Below are 18,164 nucleotides of genomic sequence, written 5' to 3' on the forward strand. Positions count from 1 at the left end.
GATAAACACACACACACTGGATAAACACACACACACTGGACACACACACTCACTGGACACACACACACTCACTGGACACACACACACACACTGGACACACACGCTTGACACACACACTGGATACACACACACAAACACACTGGATACACACACACACACACACACACACACACTGGATACACACACACACACACACACTGGATACACACACACACAAACACACTGGATACACACACACACACACACTGGACACACACACACACACACACACAAACACACTGGATACACACACACACACACACACACACACAAACACACTGGATACACACACACAAACACACTGAACACACACACACTGACACACATAAACACTGAAACACACACAATTGACAAACACACACTGGACACTCACACGTGTTAAATCAGTTTCTGGACCACAGGTTCTAGAACAGCTTCTATCCCAGTTCTATCTGCCTGTTAAATCAGGTTCTGGACCACAGGTTCTAGAACAGCTTCTATCCCAGTTCTATCTGCCTGTTAAATCAGTTTCTGGACCACAGGTTCTAGAACAGCTTCTATCCCAGTTCTATCTGCCTGTTAAATCAGTTTCTGGACCACAGGTTCTAGAACAGCTTCTATCCCAGTTCTATCTGCCTGTTAAATCAGTTTCTGGACCACAGGTTCTAGAACAGCTTCTATCCCAGTTCTATCTGCCTGTTAAATCAGTTTCTGGACCACAGGTTCTAGAACAGCTTCTATCCCAGTTCTATCTGCCTGTTAAATCAGTTTCTGGACCACAGGTTCTAGAACAGCTTCTATCCCAGTTCTATCTGCCTGTTAAATCAGTTTCTGGACCACAGGTTCTAGAACAGCTTCTATCCCAGTTCTATCTGCCTGTTAAATCAGTTTGTGGACCACAGGTTCTAGAACAGCTTCTATCCCAGTTCTATCTGCCTGTTAAATCAGTTTCTGGACCACAGGTTCTAGAACAGCTTCTATCCCAGTTCTATCTGCCTGTTAAATCAGTTTCTGGACCACAGGTTCTAGAACAGCTTCTATCCCAGCTCTATCTGCATGTTAAATCAGTTTCTGGACCACAGGTTCTAGAACAGCTTCTATCCCAGTTCTATCTGCCTGTTAAATCAGTTTCTGGACCACAGGTTCTAGAACAGCTTCTATCCCAGTTCTATCTGCCTGTTAAATCAGTTTCTGGACCACAGGTTCTAGAACAGCTTCTATCCCAGTTCTATCTGCCTGTTAAATCAGTTTGTGGACCACAGGTTCTAGAACAGCTTCTATCCCAGTTCTATCTGCCTGTTAAATCAGTTTGTGGACCACAGGTTCTAGAACAGCTTCTATCCCAGTTCTATCTGCCTGTTAAATCAGTTTGTGGACCACAGGTTCTAGAACAGCTTCTATCCCAGTTCTATCTGCCTGTTAAATCAGTTTCTGGACCACAGGTTCTAGAACAGCTTCTATCCCAGTTCTATCTTCCTGTTAAATCAGTTTCTGGACCACAGGTTCTAGAACAGCTTCTATCCCAGTTCTATCTGCCTGTTAAATCAGTTTCTGGACCACAGGTTCTAGAACAGCTTCTATCCCAGTTCTATCTGCCTGTTAAATCAGTTTCTGGACCACAGGTTCTAGAACAGCTTCTATCCCAGTTCTATCTGCCTGTTAAATCAGTTTCTGGACCACAGGTTCTAGAACAGCTTCTATCCCAGTTCTATCTGCCTGTTAAATCAGTTTCTGGACCACAGGTTCTAGAACAGCTTCTATCCCAGTTCTATCTGCCTGTTAAATCAGTTTCTGGACCACAGGTTCTAGAACAGCTTCTATCCCAGTTCTATCTGCCTGTTAAATCAGTTTCTGGACCACAGGTTCTAGAACAGCTTCTATCCCAGTTCTATCTGCCTGTTAAATCAGTTTCTGGACCACAGGTTCTAGAACAGCTTCTATCCCAGTTCTATCTGCCTGTTAAATCAGTTTGTGGACCACAGGTTCTAGAACAGCTTCTATCCCAGTTCTATCTGCCTGTTAAATCAGTTTCTGGACCACAGGTTCTAGAACAGCTTCTATCCCAGTTCTATCTGCCTGTTAAATCATCAACCTAAACTGTTGTCATCAGACTATTACAACATGACTGAACCTTTTGGGTTCCTTTTCTGATCTTTTACCACTTTGCATTTTTTATGATATATTTTACTGTTTGTGTTTGTACCACTGGAGGTTGGTGGGACCTTATTTAGGGAGGACAGGCTTGTAATGGCTGGAGTGGAATAAGTGGAATGGTATCAAACACGTGGTTTCCATGTGTTCCATTTCATTCACTCTGTTCCAGACATTATTATGAGCCGTCCTCCCCTCAGCAGCCTCCTCTGGTATTTACTGTCCTGTATGTGAGAGAGATCCAACAAGGAATTACAGTGTATGTATTACTTTTAATACCTGCAAATGGCAAATAAACTACTGGAACTCCTTATGAATGTCTGCAGCCAACAAGAGGTGAAAATACTACCGGAATATTCTGCAAAATGTTGATGAAGACGTCACTCAATCCACCCAAAACAACATGCAGTCTTTCCACAAGACTCCCATGAAGTTATAGTGTGACGTTATGAGTCGACGTTAAAGTAACATTCTCACAACATACTGCACTTGTTTTATCCTGTTTTAGATGTATCCTCTGTTTAAACATTTAAACTCTTACAATAACACTGTTAAAATACCAATGTGATCATTTCTTGTCTTTTATGTTGGAAAAACCAATTGTACAATTATATGTGGACATACGCTTCATAGTTGTACAAGTATACATGGTTATATTGTACTTTTCATAATAAAACATACTTGAAACAAGAAAAAGCATGTTAATTGTGAAAACAATTTCGTTATTGATTTTTACATTGCTTCTCCCTGTCTCATGTTGACGTTTGGCATGAATCTTGACCTGGAGGCAGAACTGTGAGATTTTTCTTCTAGATATGTCAGCTGCAAAGTCAGAAATGGCTGTTGAAAATAATGTTGTTTTATGGTCTTAATTTAAGGGAAGGATTAGCAGTGTGGTTAGGGTTGAGGTTAGGATTAAAATCTGATTGTATTACTTTGTGCCTGTGCCAGCTAGGGAATACTTTGCTGAACTGCCTCCAGGGCAAGATTCATGACAATAAATGCTAACCTGCCTCCAGGGCAAGATTCATGACAATAAATGCCAACCTGCCTCCAGGGCAAGATTCATGACAATAAATGCCAACCTGCCTCCAGGGCAAGATTCATGACAATACATGCCAACCTGCCTCCCAGTCGTCCCCTCCTTATCTTTACAAGGCTGCAGAACATGCAAGATAGTGATGTGGGGGTTCTCTCATAACCCTCAGTCCCCAGGTGGGTAGATGGCAGGTTGAATAAAGAGAAGCTAGTGATGTGGGGGTTCTCTCATAACCCTCAGTCCCCAGGTGGGTAGATGGCAGGTTGAATAAAGAGAAGCTAGTGATGTGGGGGTTCTCTCATAACCCTCAGTCCCCAGGTGGGTAGATGGCAGGTTGAATAAAGAGAAGCTAGTGATGTGGGGGTTCTCTCATAACCCTCAGTCCCCAGGTGGGTAGATGGCAGGTTGAATAAAGAGAAGCTAGTGATGTGGGGGTTCTCTCATAACACTCAGTCCCCAGGTGGGTAGATGGCAGGTTGAATAAAGAGAAGCTAGTGATGTGGGGGTTCTCTCATAACCCTCAGTCCCCAGGTGGGTAGATGGCAGGTTGAATAAAGAGAAGCTAGTGATGTGGGGGTTCTCTCATAACCCTCAGTCCCCAGGTGGGTAGATGGCAGGTTGTATAAAGAGAAGCTAGTGATGTGGGGGTTCTCTCATAACCCTCAGTCCCCAGGTGGGTAGATGGCAGGTTGAATAAAGAGAAGCTAGTGAGGTGGGGGTTCTCTCATAACCCTCAGTCCCCAGGTGGGTAGATGGCAGGTTGAATAAAGAGAAAACAAAAGGCAACATAAAACAATCCATAAATGTATAATTATTATGTAATTTACACAAAACATTAAGGACACCTTTCTTTCCATGACAAACTGACCAGGCGTACCTCAATATTAGGAAGGTATCCTTAATATTTTGTCCACTCAGTGGCTCTGACCGTTTACGTAACAGTCAAACCTCTTTTCCAGGAAACCTTCTTTAAATTTCCCCAAATGCTTCAACACTGATGCTCTCTCACAGATTCTCCAGGGCCTCTTGGGTTGAGGAGTCATTCTCTTCTAACCTGATCACAGCTGCTCCAGGGCCTCTTGGGTTGAGGAGTCATTCTCGTCTAACCTGATCACAAACAAAGACAAGATTCAAACAAATAAACATGATAATGCAACATAATAGGGGAGGGGGGGGTATAGGGAAGGTAGGGGAGAGGAGGGGGTATAGGGAAGGTAGGGGAGAGGAGGGGGTATAGGGAAGGTGATATAGGATCAGGTCCCCCCCTTTCCATGTAATCTGATTCATTATGATCTAGGATCAGATCCACCCTCTCCATGTAATCTGATTCATTATGATATAGGATCAGGTCCCCCCTCTCCATGTAATCTGATTCATTATCATCTAGGATCAGGTCCCCCCTCTCCATGTAATCTGATTCATTATGATCTAGGATCAGGTCCCCCCTCTCCATGTAATCTGATTCATTATGATATAGGATCAGGTCCCCCCCCTCTCCATGTAATCTGATTCATTATGATCTAGGGTCAGGTCCCTCCTCTCCATGTAATCTGATTCATTATGATCTAGGATCAGGTCCCCCTCTCCATGTAATCTGAGTCATTATGATCTAGGATCAGGTCTCCCCTCTCCATGTAATCTGATTCACTATGATCTAGGATCAGGTCCCCCCTCTCCATGTAATCTGATTCATTATGATCTAGGATCAGGTCCCCTTTGTCCATGTAATCTGATTCATTATGATATAGGATCAGGTCCCCCCCTCTCCATGTAATCTGATTCATTATGATCTAGGATTAGGTCCCCCCCTCTCCATGTAATCTGATTCATTATGATCTAGGATCAGGTCCCCCCTCTCCATGTAATCTGATTCATTATGATATAGGATTAGGTCCCCCCCTCTCCATGTAATCTGACTCATTATAATATAGGATCAGGTCCCCCCTCTCCATGTAATCTGATTCATTATGATCTAGGATCAGGTCCCCCCTCTCCATGTAATCTGATTCATTATGATCTAGGATCAGGTCCCCCCTCTCCATGTAATCTGATTCATTACGATCTAGGATCAGGTCCCCCCTCTCCATGCAATCTGATTCATTATGATATAGGATCTTTTTATTTTTATTATTTCACCTTTATTTAACCAGGTAGGCTAGTTGAGAACAAGTCCTTTATTTAACTAGGTAGGCCAGTTGAGAACAAGTTCTCATTTACAACTGCGACCTGGCCAAGAATAAAGCAAAGCAGTGCGACAGAAACAACAACACAGAGTTACATGGAATAAACAAGCGTACAGTCAACACAAAAGAAAAAAGAAAGTCTATATACAGTGTGTGGAAATGGAGTGAGGAGGTAAGGCAATAAATAGGCCGTAGTAGCAAAGTAATGACAATTTAGCAGATTAACACTGGAGTGATAGATGAGCAGATGATGATGTGTAAGTAGTGATACTGGTGTGCAGAAGAGCAGAAAAGTAAATAAAAACAATATGGGGATGAGGTAGGTAGATTGGATGGGCTATTTACAGATGGGCTGTGTACAGCTGCAGCGATCGGTTAGCTGCTCAGATAGCTGATGTTTAAAGTTAGTGAGGGAGCAATAAGTCTCCGGCTTCAGCGATTTTTGCAATTCGTTCCAGTCACTGGCAGCAGAAAACTGGAAGGAAAGGCGGCCAATGGAGGTGTTGGCTTTGGGGATGACCAGTGAGATGTACCTGCTGGAGCGCGTGCTACGGTTGGGTGTTGTTATCGTGACCAGTGAGCTGAGATAAGGCGGAGCTTTACCTAGCATAGACTTGTAGATGACCTGGAGCCAGTGGGTCTGGCGACGAATATTTAGCGAGGGCCAGCCGACTAAAACGACCTGGGTTGCAATCATGAAAAAAAACTACCCGGCCTTCATGGTTTGACATTGAGAACATTGGGAGAGATGAGAGCTGACGTTTTAGTAAATGTGCAGATTACGTATCTCAGTCACAGACAAGAAGCTCAATTAAGACATTATCTTCACCACTGGAACTGGGGACAACAGGACCACAGGTCAAATAATACAGCTCAACACTTCCACACTACCACAGTGAGTAGAATCAGGCTTCTGAACACAGAAAACTTGCAGAATTATTAATGATGAATTGTATTAGACGTTATTAGACATTTCTGTTGTTGAGGAGGATGGGAGACCCACAGAGACGTCAAAATGTGTTTCTAAAATTGTCAAAGAGTAATTATTTTAACCTAAAGCATTTAATAAAGACACTTATAGTACAATATTATGGGGAATAGGAATGAGAGGGCTACTTACACCATTTTGGGAAGGGATCACAGCAGTGATTGAATGAGGGTATGAGGCATGAGTTGAGGTGTTCAGAGGCTTGACCAGTGCAGGACAGGATTGGGAAGACAATAACACAAAAACACTACACAGTGAGACAAAAGAGCTAAGAATGAGTTAGTCCAAGCAAGGAGTAAAATCATAGACGTGTAATAATGTGATTGTGTTTGTGATTGACTCTACATAAAGTAATGAGAGAAAATTGACAGGGGTTCCCTCACAGTGCTTGGAGAGGAAACATTCAATGTGCCAGTGGATGAGTGGGCCACATGAGACGTGGCTTCCAGTTCATGTGAGGAGGTAGTTGACAATGGTAGTGGAGTGGTCATCGCTTGTTAAATCATGGAACAGGAGAGGACTCAGCTGGAAATACAAACAGCAGATACGTTCCCTTGAAGCTGAGCCATCGTAGGTTTGAACAACAAGTTTGTCCATGAAGATAAACACGGAATTCAAATCTCGCCCACTTGGCAAATCAAGGTAGCCCAAGAAACTTTTTCTGAATAAAGCCCTGATCATCCACATACAGTACCTGACGATAACTGAGAACGGCAAGCAGACTGGTGGCAACCATAGGTCCCAGAGTGGGGGGGGGCAATAATTTTGCCCTGGGGCCCAGAGCCCAGGCGCCGTGACTTCAGAAATCCACTCCTTCAACATGCAGACAAAGAAGTTCTAAAAGCTACCAGTAAATTTCGTCCAAACAAGTCAAATAATGTGTCTATATCATCCTCAGGTTGTCTAAAATGTAAATAAACTATAATATTTCATACGGAAAGTACTGTGTTCAATAGGAATGACAAATACGCAAGTGTGCACCCTCTCCATCGCGCACAAAAACACTGATGTGACCCAAGCAGTCAGCTCACTGAAAGTGTAAATATTTATTTATTTTTAAAAATAGAAGCCTCAAAACCATGAATAAATACTGTTGACATCTAGTGGAAGCTATTATGAATTGCAATCTGGGTGACGGACATAGGAGTTTTCAATAGCTTTACAAACTATGAGCCTGTGATTTTATTTATTTATTTTCTGGTCGGATTTTCTTCGGGTTTTCGCCTGCCATATCTGTTCTGTTATACTCACAGACATTATTTGAACAATTTTGGAAACGTCAGAGTGTTTTCTTTCCAAATCTACCAATTCTATGCATAGCTTCTGGGCCTGAGTAACAGGCATTTTACTTTGGGCTCGCCAGAATCTCTGAACTTCCGAAAACTGCCCCCTAGCCCTAAGACGTTTTAACGGTCCTCACACTGTTCATGCTCTCATTTCATAGACGCGTACTGCTCACCTGTTCATCTCGTAATGAATAATGTGGAAATTGAGCAAGTTGAGGTGACTAAACTGCTTGGAGTAACCCTGGATTGTAAACTGCCATGGTCAAAACATATTGATACGACAGTAGCTAAGATGGGGAGAAGTCTGTCCATAATAAAGCCCTGCTCTACCTTCTTAACCTGTTATGGCTAGGGGGCAGTATTTTCACGGCTGGATAAAAAACATATCTGATTTAATCTGGTTACTACTCCTGCCCATTAACTAGAATATGCATATAATTATTGTCTTTGGATAGAAAACACTCCAAAGTTTCTAAAACTGTTTGAATGGTGTCTGTGAGTATAACAGAACTCAAATGGCAGGTCAAAACCTGAGAGATTCCTTTACAGGAAGTGGCCTGTCTGACCATTTCTTGAACTTCTTTTCCATCTCTATCTTTTACTAAGGATCTCTGCTCTAACGTGACACTTCCTACGTCGTCCATAGGCGCTCAGAGCCCGGGAAAAAACAGAATGTCGTCATCCCAGCCCCAGGCTGAAACACATTATCGCCTTTCTCAAGTGGCCGATCAAGGGACTGTGGGTTTAGGCGCGTGACCTGGCCGCCCCCGTCTTTGTGATTTTTCCTCTGTTTGCCGAAAAGGAGATTCCCGGTCGGAATATTATCGCTTTTTTACGAGATAAATTGCATAAAAATTGATTTTAAACAGCGGTTGACATGCTTCGAAGTACGGTAATGGAATATTTAGACATTTTTTGTCACGAATTGCGCCATGCGCGCAACCCTGATTTACCATTTCGGATAGTGTCTGGGACGCACGAACAAAACGCCGCTATTCGGATATAACGATGGATTATTTTGGACCAAACCAACATTTGTTATTGAAGTAGCAGTCCTGGGAGTGCATTCTGACGAAGACAACAAAAGGTAATCAAAGTTTTATGATAGTAAATCTGATTTTGGTGAAGGCTAAACTTGCCGGGTGTCTAAATAGCTAGCCCGTGATGGCTGGGCTATGTACTTAGAATATTGCAAAAAGTGCTTTCACCAAAAAGCTATTTTAAAATCGGACATATCGAGTGCATAGAGGAGTTCTGTATCTATAATTCTTAAAATAATTGTTATGCTTTTTGTGAACGTTTATCGTGAGTAATTTAGTAAAATGTTAGCAAATTCCTCCGGAAGTTTGTATGCTAGTTCTGAACGTCACATGCTAATGTAAAAAGCTGTTTTTTGATATAAATATGAACTTGATTGAACAAAACATGCATGTATTGTATAACATAATGTCCTAGGTGTGTCATCTGATGAAGATCATCAAAGGTTAGTGCTGCATTTAGCTGTCTTCTGGGTTTTTGTGACATTATATGCTATCTTGAAAAATGGGTGTCTGATTATTTCTGGCTTGGTACTCTGCTGACATAATCTAATGTTTTGCTTTCGCTGTAAAGCCTTTTTGAAATCGGACAGTGTGGTTAGATAAAGGAGAGTCTTATCTTTAAAATGCTGTGAAATAGTCATATGTTTGAAAAATTGAAGTTTTTGTATTTTTGAGGAATTTGTAATTCGCGCCACGCCTATCATTGGATATTGGAGCAGGTGTTCCGCTAGCGGAACGTCTAGATGTAAGAGGTTAACCTAAGTCTACCGTTATTACGCTTATTCTGGCTAAATATAATAATAATATTATGGCAATTTCACAACCTTGTTGTGTTAAATTCCTTACACTGCTTCCAACCACAGATAAACGTAGCTTTATAATGTATAAAAATACCACTACTGGTCAAAAGATATTCAAATAACATAATCAGATCAAATTCACTAATCTGAACTACTCCACAAAGAAAAATTATTGTACCCTTATCGTCATTCTGTCTTCTCATTGGTTCAAATTACCAATGTGTCTAAGAACTTTAAACTCCATCATCATTATCAATTATACAAATTTCCTTAAAACCAATATTACAAATGACCTTAAATTCATCATCCAAATGGCCCTCCCATGAGGCTGATCAGACCACAAAGGGGTGCCATGAAAGAGGTCAAAAGTCATACCACCCTTTCAAAATGGTGTTTCTTATTATATTAGACAAATTAAAGAAAAACCATCAGACATTTTATACATGTTGGATCCCAGGTTCCCAGACATTCCCTTATCACATATTTAATTAAAACTCAGAAAATAAAACTTCAACGATTCCATGTGTGTGTATAACCAAAAAGTTCACTACAAACAAAACCTAATAATGATGATAATTTCACTGTACTTCAAATCTATGAACCTCCCCTTCTTAACCTCTATGGGCTAGGTGGGACGCTAGCGTGCCACCCGTGGTGCACTCCATCAACAGCAGGTGCATTTCAAGAGCGGCACATTTGAATCCAAATAAATGTCAAAATTCAAATTTTTCAAACATACAACTATTTTACACCCTTTGAAAGATAAACATCTCCTTAATCTAACCACGTTTTACGATTTCAAAAAGGTTTTACGGCGAAAGCATAAATTTAGAGTATGTTAGGACAGTACATTTACAATAGTTGTGTGTAATGTTTTGTCAATTCAAAGACAGGGTCACCAAAACCATAAAACCAGCTAAAATGATGCACTAACCTTTTACAATCTCCATCAGATGACACTCCTAGGACATTATGTTAGACAATGCATGCATTTTTAGTTCTATCAAGTTCATATTTATATCCAAAAACAGCGTTTTACTATGGCATTGATGTTGAGGAAATCGTTTCCCTCCAATAACCGGCAGTCAAGTCAGCGTCACAAATTAAATAATTAAAATTAGAAAACATTGGTAAAATATTATATTGTCATTTAAAGAATTATAGATTTACATCTCTTGAACGCAATCAACTTGCCAGATTTAAAAATAACCTTACTGGGAAATCACACTTTGCAATAATCTGAGCACTGCGCCCAGAAAAATACGCGTTGCGATACAGACTAGACGTCATGTTGGGGAGATCTAAAATCAAAAATACTATGTAAATAATCCATTACCTTTGATTCTCTTCATCAGATGTCACTTCCAGGTATCACAGGTCCATAACGAATGTAGTTTTGTTCAAAAAAGCTCATCATTTATGTCCAAAAATCTCCGTCTTGTTAGCACATGATCTAAGCCAGCCGGACTTCTCGTCATGAACGAGGGGAAAAAATATATTTACGTTCGTTCAAACATGTCAAACGTTGTATAGCATAAATCATTAGGGCCTTTTTTAACCAGAACATGAATAATATTCAAGGTGGACGAATGCATACTCTTTTATAACGTATTGGAACGAGGGTACCCAACATGAACTCGCGCGCCAGGTGTCTAATGGGACATCATCGTTCCATGGCTCTTGTTCGGTCAGATCTCCCTCCAGAAGACTCAAAACACTTTGTAAAGGCTGGTGACATCTAGTGGAAGCAATAGGAAGTGCCAAAATATTCCTCAGCCCCTGTGTTTTTCAATGGGATAGGTTTAAAGGTAATACAACACATCAGGTATCCACTTCCTGTCAGAAAATGTCTCAGGGTTTTGCCTGCCAAATGAGTTCTGTTATACTCACAGACACCATTCAAACAGTTTTAGAAAATTTAGGGTGTTTTCTATCCATATGTAATAAGTATATGCATATTCTAGTTACTGGGTAGGAGTGGTAACCAGATTAAATCGGGTATGTTTTTTATCCAGCCGTGTCAATACTGCCCCCTATCCTAAACAGGTTAACTAAACAATCTAAAAAATATATAACCTCTACTCCAACAACGTTCTGCCTTTCCTCTATCGTAAGAGTAAAACCAACTTCTCAACTTTCTCTTCTCTTTCGACTTCACAATTATGAAATGTCCAAGACTTAAAAGTAACATGTAAATTGCCAAACCAACTTTTCAACTTTCTTAGTAACTTCCTTTTTCTTTTCACCCTCTGCTCTCTTCCTCGTTGTTTCTGTCTCTTTTTCCCCTTCTCAGAATTTAGGAATAATTACTATTGTGACTTTTGATAAGTTATTAGGTCTCACACATACACAAGTTACTTTTAACTGGTCAGTAAACCTATCTCAAACGGACATAATTTTTTCGCTGCTGATATCCTTCTTCAACTTTCTCTCTCTCTTTCTCTAGACTTGCCTTCTCACCTTCTTCTCCAGGCTTCAGACAGCCACACCCTGGCTATGTCTAACCCTCGACCTGCTGTTTCCCTGTCTTGTCCCCACATACCTTATGTATCTTTCTTATCATTAGTCCCGACTTTTCTATGTCCAAACTTCCATCAAATTCATACTTCCTTCTCCACATTAAACTGAAATAAATATTTATTTTATAACATTTAACTCCATATACTGCTCATCTCCAGTTAATTCCTGCACCTCCTTTGAGGGTTTGCCACCCATGGTTATTCAATAACTATTTATTATTAGGCTGCACAATCTATGCGTGTGTTTCTATAATCTGTTATTATCTTTAATCTATGTATATATACTTTTACTCTGTTTCCATTTAAACCTTCTATGTGTATCACAATCTATGTGTTTATCACTCCTCTCTGTGTGGGTGCTCACACTCTATGCACACGATCTCTGTGTATGTGCTTTTCACAATCTATGTGTGTGTGCTTCCTCCTTCCATAGAATAGTCAGACCAATTTTTGCGCCCTGTTAGATCTCGACTACCCTCCCCGCTAATATACTCTAGATCAGTTATCCTTTAGATCTAAGCGCATTAGCTTGCCTAATGTATATCGACCAGTTTAACCTTTAGGTCTCAACATTAGATAGTTTACATTGGTAGTGGCCACAGATACCTAGGGTCATCACGGACCCCCCCACACCTTGCCTAGGATGGCTCTACACCCAATTCCTCTCTTCCAATTGCATAGAATACTACCTATATCAGGGTTCTCCACACAATATTCTAAAGACAGGTCACCAGGTTAGTATGCCCCAACGGATATTTTGGCGTTTAACACCTAGACTACACTAACTCCCTTATCCACTACATGCAATCATACAGGTATTATTCCCCCAAATCCGCGTAAATAAAGATTTACTGACCTTTGTCTTGTAGGCTGGGAAAGGCAATGTAGGTTGGATTCCGTCACCGTCCCTGTCGACCTTAGATATTTACCGGCCTGATATGGAACCCCAATTTCAGGGGACAGGACAATTTACGAGTCAATCACCCGCCCGTACACGGTTTTCGGCGTGTTACCTTAGGAAGACAGGGACAGATGTTGGAATCCGGCTCGAAGGACCAAATTGTCATGGGAATTCTGTTCCCAATGTTCATAAACCGAACTTCAATTAAACTACTCAGTCTGCCCCCCAGAGGGTGTAAGATTCTGGTTGGATGAAGCAGACGGAGAGCCAGCCTACAATTGGTCAGAATGTTTATTTATGAGAGCTCTGAATATCATACAATGTACACAGCCTTTTATACCTGACATTTGGTCATACCATATGTCATACCCCTTACAAATGCCCCTCCTCTTCTTTAACCTGTTGGGTCTAGGGGGCAGCATTTGCACGTCTGGATAAAAAAAATGTACCCGATTTAATCTGGTTACTAATCCTACCCAGTAACTAGAATATGCATATACTTATTATATATGGATAGAAAACACTCTAAAGTTTCCAAAACTGTTTGAATGGTGTCTGTGAGTATAACAGAACTCATTTGGCAGGCAAAACCCTGAGACATTTTCTGACAGGAAGTGGATACCTGATGTGTTGTATTGACTTTAAAGCTATCCCATTGAAAAACACAGGGGTTTAGGAATATTTTGGCACTTCCTATTGCTTCCACTAGATGTCACCAGCCTTTACAAAGTGTTTTGAGTCTTCTGGAGGGAGATCTGACCGAACAAGAGCCATGGAACGGTGATGTCCCATTAGACACCTGGCGCGCTACTTCATGTTGGGTACCCTCGTTCCAATACGTTATAAAAGGCTATGCATTCGTCCACCTTGAATATTATTCATGTTCTGGTTAAAAAAGGCCCTAATGATTTATGCTATACAACGTTTGACATGTTTGAACGAACGGAAATATATTTTTTCCCCTCGTTCATGACGAGAAGTCCGGCTGGCTTACATCATGTGCTAACGAGACGGAGATTTTTGGACATAAATGATGAGCTTTTTTGAACAAAACTACATTCGTTATGGACCTGTGATACCTGGAAGTGACATCTGATGAAGAGAATCAAAGGTAATGGATTATTTACATAGTATTTTCGATTTTAGATCTCCCCAACATGACGTCTAGTCTGTATCGCAACGCGTATTTTTCTGGGCACAGTGCTCAGATTATTGCAAAGTGTGATTTCCCAGTAAGGTTATTTTTAAATCTGGCAAGTTGATTGCGTTCAAAAGATGTAAATCTATAATTCTTTAAATGACAATATAATATTTTACCAATGTTTTCTAATTTTAATTATTTAATTTGTGACGCTGACTTGACTGCCGGTTATTGGAGGGAAACGATTTCCTCAACATCAATGCCATAGTAAAACGCTGTTTTTGTATATAAATATGAACTTGATAGAACTAAAAATGCATGCATTGTCTAACATAATGTCCTAGGAGTGTCATCTGATGGAGATTGTAAAAGGTTAGTGTATCATTTTAGCTGGTTTTATGGTTTTGGTGACCCTGTCTTTGACTTGACAAAACATTACACACAACTCTTGTAAATGTACTGTCCTAACATACTCTAAATTTATGCTTTCGCCGTAAAACCTTTTTGAAATCGTAAAACGTGGTTAGATTAAGGAGATGTTTATCTTTCAAATGGTGTAACATAGTTGTATTTTTGAAAAATTTGAATTTTGACATTTATTTGGATTCAAATTTGCCGCTCTTGAAATGCACCTGCTGTTGATGGAGTGCACCACAGGTGGCACGCTAGCGTCCCACCTAGCCCCAAGAGGTTATTAACACTGTCAATGCTTATTTACAAGTCTTCTCCATCTCATACATTGCTTATCATATCCTGCCCCATGTTACATAATCTACTGCAAGCCTAAAGGTTTCTCCCCTCCCTGGGTGGGGAGACCTTCTTCCTGTTATCAGTTTCACAGTGGTCACAAGTTGTCTGCTGTCTGGTTGCTTACATTGCTAAATCATTAAGCTTCAACTTTTCCGACACACACACATTAGTACATTCATCTTATAATCACTCGGTTATACCTTTTCAGGGTGAAATCCTTTAGTCAAACCTTTAATCATATTATTTCCACTACAATCCACCCTATTGGCTAAATATTTCACATACACTATAACACATCTAATTTTATTGGATTCAGAAATGTCACACAAAATCAAACTAAATAAAAAAAAACAAATACATGTATTTCATTACATACTTATCAATGACTGTTCTAAGCCTATGTCCAGTCATAACTCTTCGGATTAGGATTTTTGCTATGACCTTCATTTAGAGAAACAGTCTTCCTAAACATTAAAGATGGTCTCGTCTAACATGGGCTCCTCGTAATTGAATGAATCCTCCACCAGGCTCGGCGTTAGGTATTTGTCATCCCACTGGTCTGAACTTGGAATCGGTCCGTATCTCACCATCTGCTCCGTCATCGATCTCTCCAGAGCCCTGGAAATGAGACCTCTCGCACAAGGGACCAAACAACAACCACATAATATCAACACAGTCATACAGGTGAAAGCAGCCCACAACACAGTGATTACAACCTTTTTCCATTTTCCGAACGTACTATCAAACCATCCCGTGAGTGCCGTGTCCACCCCGGAATATTCTGCTAACTCCTGAGCTAAATTGTTTAGACCGGCCAGGGCCTTGGTCACTGATCCATCTGGAGCTGTGTTCTCAGGAATGAAAGTACAGCATTCAGATCCGAACATCACACACACACCACCCTTTTCAGCCAGAAGCATATCCGAAGCTATTCTATTCTGCAATACCATCAAAGTGGTCACAGCTGTCTGTTCTGCTAACCCTTTAATTGCCTTTCTGGTATAGTTGATGAAACGCTGTTGGTTATAATAAATGTAATTTATCCAATCCACATTTTTATTGAGAGTCGACCACCAAAAAAGACTTGATACCAATCCAGCCCATATCTGATTCCTAGCTTTAAACTCATCAGGCACCCCCCTTGGAACCCCAATCCTATCAATGTAAATTATATCATCAAAGGACCCTGACGGAGCACTCCTCCCCTCTCTTTCACCTGGCACTAGGTCTTTGTGTTGTATAAGGGTGAAGGGCATGCCTAACTGTACCAATGCACAAATACCAGTCCAATTTGCAGGCAGGTTTGGCCACAGCTTCATACCTCCACACAACCACCAGACATTCGCTCTCTGCCTTTTTATCTTACTAAAGTCCTCGGAACTCAACCACCCAGTCAGGTCCCTCATTGTCTCGTCAGTTGTAACATTCTCTGTCCTATTGCATGTTCTTACTTCCCCTACGTTCCATCCGTGTGTGTTGTGTCGAGCCACACAATAATAGTCTCCTCCTGCGACTGTGAAAGGGGGAAGTCTGGATCTAATGGGCGCATAGGATACAGATAATGCAGATCAGTGCAACTGTCTGGCTTCCTTGCCTTCATGAACAGCTTTACCATTCAGGCCATTCCCCTTGGTAAATTAATTCCATCGAGTAGAAAGGGGATGGTTGTCAACTGAAGTTTGGCTGTTGCGCAGGCATAACCTTCTTCTTTAGCTACTGATCTAGCTGTATACTGAATCCATTCCAGCCATAGGTTGGAATCCCCAAACCAAGTCTCCACCTCAATCACTTCCTTAAGATCTTTTGTCTGAACTATCCTCACCGGTCCTTGGCTCTGGATGACTACACGGGTAATGTCCGTTTTATCAGGGGTACTACTGGTATTCTGGCTGGCGGTAGAACTATCTCCTGTCCTAACCTCTACTACTCGGAATGGTACTGCAGTGTCGACTATGATCTGGTCAAGGCCAACATACCCTAACCCTAAATCCTCTTTCTTTATGCTTTTAATGGTCATTCCTATCTTCAAGCAATACTTCCCTTGCTCTGGATTACAGTCAAAAACCCTGGCCTTCATTATACTCCATCTGTTTCTATATATATATCTATATCCCAACTACCCTAATCGTGTCCACCCAGTAAGTTGGGACCGCTTCTTCCCATTTAATATACTTATCTATTATAAAAAAATGTTTTTTTTAAGTAGTTTGTTATCCAATAGGCTACAAAGTTTTTCCGAACCTGCTATACTATCCCCCTGTTGACACATGGCTCTGCCCTTGTGTCAATCTTGCCGCATTTCTAAACAATGACTTAGGTAGTATTGGTAACTTATCATGATACCAAATACCGTCCTTATATAAATTGCTCCTAACTTCTCCCATTTTGAAATCCCTTTCACTGGTGCTCTAGACTGACAATTTTAATATAGCTTTGTCTATGTTTACTTCCAATTTTAAGAACTGCTGTGTCGACGGCTGCGGTTTAAGACCTGCCTTTTTCGTTTCCGCATCTGCTTTTCTGTTGTTGCCACGATTCAGATTTTTGCCGCCTTCTGAGAGCCTATGGGAGCCGTAGGAAGTGTCACGTTATAGCAGAGATCCTCAGTCTTCAATAAACAGAGGCAAGATGAACGACACCTTGTCAGACAGGCCACTTCCTGCATGAAATCTTCTCAGGTTTTTGCCTGCCATATGAGTTCTGTTATACTCACAGACACCATTCAAACAGTTTTAGAAACTTTAGGGTGTTTTCTATCCAAAGCAGGCAAAAACCTGAGAAGATTCTGTACAGACAGTGCCCTCTCTGACCATTCCTTGGGCTTCTTGACTCTCTTTATTGAAAACTTAGGATCTTTGCTGTAACGTGACACTTCCTACGGCTCCCATAGGCTCTCAGAACTCGGGAAAAAGCTGAATGATGTCTTTGCAGCCCCTGGCTGAAAAACATTAGCGCCTTTGGTAAGTGGTCTATCAGAGGACAATGAGACTGAGGCGCGTGCACGAGGCGACCCCATGTTTTTATTTTCTCTGTCTTTGAACTAAAACACGGTTTCCCGGTCGGAATATTATCGCTTTTTTACGAGAAAAATGGCATCAAAATTGATTTTAAACAGCGGTTGACATGCTTCGAAGTACGGTAATGGAATATTTAGAAATGTTTTGTCACGAAACGCGTCGGGCGCGTCACCCTTATTTACCCTTCGGATAGTGTCTTGAACGCACGAACAAAACAGAGGATATTTGAACATAACTATGGATTATTTTGAACCAAACCAACATTTGTTATTGAAGTAGAAGTCCTGGGAGTGTATTCTGACGAAGAACAGCAAAGGTAATAACATTTTTT

The 18,164-nt window shown here is 41.0% G+C and overlaps 1 long non-coding RNA gene across 2 annotated transcripts; it reads right to left on the bottom strand.

The window, feature by feature from the left end:
- Window positions 1-6,501: 6,501 nt before the first annotated feature.
- Window positions 6,502-15,730, bottom strand: LOC145867101 (uncharacterized). Of its 2 annotated transcripts, XR_014383216.1 has the most exons (4): window positions 15,258-15,730; window positions 7,074-7,192; window positions 6,763-6,904; window positions 6,502-6,626 (listed from the first exon to the last, which is right to left on the bottom strand). It is a non-coding gene; the product is annotated as an uncharacterized LOC145867101 (long non-coding RNA). The 2 variants fall into 2 exon arrangements; XR_014383215.1 differs by having other exon boundaries at window positions 6,763-7,192.
- Window positions 15,731-18,164: the final 2,434 nt, after the last annotated feature.

This window comes from Salmo salar, unplaced genomic scaffold (genome assembly GCF_965601325.2).
Source record: "Salmo salar unplaced genomic scaffold, fSalSal1 ptg000206l, whole genome shotgun sequence".
Lineage (NCBI taxonomy): Eukaryota > Metazoa > Chordata > Actinopteri > Salmoniformes > Salmonidae > Salmo > Salmo salar.